The 3,395-nt window shown below is 38.1% G+C and overlaps 1 pseudogene; it reads right to left on the bottom strand.

The window, feature by feature from the left end:
• Window positions 1-1,089: 1,089 nt before the first annotated feature.
• Window positions 1,090-1,840, bottom strand: LOC107973694 (transcriptional repressor protein YY1-like; annotated as a pseudogene).
• Between the last annotated feature and the right edge of the window lie 1,555 nt (window positions 1,841-3,395).

Below are 3,395 nucleotides of genomic sequence, written 5' to 3'. Positions count from 1 at the left end.
GGAAACAGTTTACCATTTTCTTAGAAAGTTAAATATATACTGCCTACATGACTCAGCAACCCTACCCCTAAGAATTTGCTCAGGAGAAATGAAAACTTATGCTCACGCAAAGATGTATACATAAGTATTTATAGCAACTTTATTCATAACAGCCCCAAATTGGGTACAACCCAAATACCCATCAAGTCATGAATGGCAAAACAAAACTAGTAAAATAAATAAATAAATAAATAAATAAATAAATAAATAAATAAAAACCTATGCATAAATACAATAGTCTAGCTGTATCTCAAAAGCATTCTGTACAGTAAACAAAACTTGATACAAGGGTACATACTATATAATTATTTTCAGTATTAAAATATCTATGCATCACTTTAATAACAAATCATTGTAACTGAGTTCAAAATAAAGGAAAGAAGATGCTTTATTTAGCTTCCAATTTCTGGGAGACTCAAGAATTATAAGTATTCTGGACAACAAAAGAAAATAAGACTGTGCTTACAGAGCTTGTTCTGCCATATTCTTTCTTTAGGATGGCTATTTTATTGTTGCCCTTTTTGTTACATGGAATGTGCACAACAGGTTTTAAAAAGTACAACTTTTCTATAACTGAGTGCCACTTTCAGTAACTGAACAGGCAAAGAAATTACACTGAACATCAGCATCTGGCAGTATTTTTTGGGAAAAACATGACTAAAATGGATTTAAATGAACCCTATTAAATCACATCTAATATTTGATACTACATGACTCCATACAGCTATATGATACAATTATAAAAAATGTATTAACATCAAAGAATATAACCAAAATTCATATAGCAAACAAATCCTATATAACTTTTTTTACAGGAAAATATTTTTGAAGCATGCATGTAACTGCCCATTCTTTCAAAGAAAATCTATTGCAAGCAAAATTATCAACCTCCAGAAAAATCACACATAGCATTACTAAGCATATCTTCAAAAAGTGTACAATATGCACACTTAGAAAATAAAAAATTTAAAAAATTATAAGCAACAAATGAGCTTCATACTTGCAAGAATGTAAACAGAAGTCCCATTTTTAGCACTGTTGTATAAAGAATTGTCTTTTGCATCTAAGAGTTGTCCTGTTGGGAACACACTTTACAAAAAACCACGTTTTTGAAACAAGATTAGAGAGCAAGATAAAGCATCTTTTAAAGCCTTTTTAAAATTCATGTGTGTGAAAATTGAAGTCCAGTGAAAAGCATTTCCCACGGTCTTCAAATGTGAACTGAAACAGCTTCTCTCCAGTGTGAACCAGTTGGTGTGGTTTTAGTTTTGAGCTCTCAACAAAAGCTCTTCTACATTCTGTGCAGAAGTGGACTCCATGACGGTGAGTGTGCAGATGTTTTCTCATGTCAGTTATCCTTGAACATCTTTGTGCAGCCTTGGCGAGGGCCAGCTATTGTTCATGGAACATCATCTTTTAAATTTTTCTTGGCTTCATTCTGGCGAATTCTGCAGTTTTTTGGGATCTGAGCTGTCAATGCCAGGTATTCCTCCAGGAGGAAGTTTCTTTCCTGTCATATACTCTGAATAATCAGGAGGTGAGTTCTCTCCAGTGATCTGTTTCTCAACCACTATTTTATGGTTAACGTCTTTTTGTTTTCATCCGAGTACCACATGGAGACAGATAACTTGCCCTCCAGGGTCCAGATCTGCACTCGCTTCTGCCCCCACTTCTTGTTGCCCAAGATGGTGCCACATCCACCCTTGCCAGCCCCCACCATGGTGACCAGGGCCTGCTCGAGGTGGTGGTGGTGGTCGCCGCTGGCCAGCTCTGGCACCAGGATGAGTATCTGGTTCCCCATCCAAGTCCTCGCTACCCACCACCTCCTGGCATGCCTGCACCAGGATCACCTCCTGGTGGTGGTGAACCTGGGTGAGGTCGTCGTGAGGAATGGCTGCAGCAGATCCTGGCCAGGAGGTGTGGGTGGTCACACCCTATGCCTATGGCCACCCCTGCCACCGTCTTCATTGTCATTGTCCTCCTCCTCGCCCACCATCATGGTCTCAATGGTCTTCACCAGGATGATGTCCACCTTGATCTACTGCAGCTCCAAGATCTCAGCCAGCATCTCCGAGGCGTCTGTACCCATGCAGAGGGTGTCATCCAGTGGCCTGGGCTCCTCAGCTGCGGTGGCAGGCAAGGAGGTGGCCAACTGTGAGGAAGGAAGCTTAATTTTTATAAAGATCTAGAATAGGAAAAACGAAGCTATGGTAATAGTAATCAGACTGTCTCAGAACAGGGGATATGGGAATTTCCTGCAAAGAGGGATGCAAGAGACATTTTGAGATGATGGAAGTACTGTATGTCTTGAATAGGGTGCTGATAATGTGGGTGTACACATTTGTCAAAAGTCATCTAAGCGTTCTCATAATCTGTGCATTTTACTGTGTATAAATTATACTTCAATAAAGTTACAAAAAATTTAAGATAGATAAACAGATCAAGCTATGAGTAGATATTCTTCATACAAATAAGCCCCAGGTTGATTCCCCAGATGTGTATACCTAAACTCTTTGGACCTTTTGTCTGGGGTCCTTGTTTTTCTCCAATGTTTGAAAAGGCGATTTCCCCTTCTGTGAGTGAACTAGGGAAAAATACTCTAATTGATTTGATCAGCAAACCCAAACCTTCCTCTATTTAAAGAGAAACCAATTTGAACATTCTGTAACTGCATACAGATCTTGCCTTGCTTGAAGGGGTCTGCCTAGTAATCCCATAATACATAACTCTATTTCAAATGGGATTGAGGTTACTGAGGCAGAGCAGAAACATTTGCTATGCTTATTTGCATTAACCAATAGTTGGACTGGCCTTGGGGCTCAAAGATATTTGTGGAAGGTTCTATGGTCTACTGAGCTGATGAAATGGCATGGCTTTCTGTATACATAGAGATAACTTTTTGATAACTATGATCACTAACAAATGTTGCTACAGAGAGATTTAGACAAGCATAGTCTCTGATTAGAAGGGATTTATAATCTAGCATGGATAATATTGGCATGGTTCAACATGTGGAGGATTTAAAACAGACAGAAAAAGATACTAACCAATACACAAAATGACATATTTCAATTCTCTATGTATCCAAATTTTGAGCCTTGTATTTGGGAGTCATTGGAAAACCCAAACAAAAACTTAACTAAAAAGATTTAATTTCATTACCCTTTTATTCTTGATCTTTATGTACCTAATAAAAACAAAGTATTGAATCAAAAATGGAATTAACCTCAGAAATTTAGAAGATATCTGACAAGGTAGAATAGAGCTGCAAAAAATGTTTTGGAAAAATTTCACCCCCTGAATATTGAACTATGACTTTACAAGTAACTGGCACCATTCCTCATCCTTCTGCCTAT

Source organism: Pan troglodytes, chromosome 13, assembly GCF_028858775.2.
Source record: "Pan troglodytes isolate AG18354 chromosome 13, NHGRI_mPanTro3-v2.0_pri, whole genome shotgun sequence".
Classification (NCBI taxonomy): domain Eukaryota; kingdom Metazoa; phylum Chordata; class Mammalia; order Primates; family Hominidae; genus Pan; species Pan troglodytes.
This window is presented reverse-complemented; position numbering and strand designations above follow the sequence as displayed.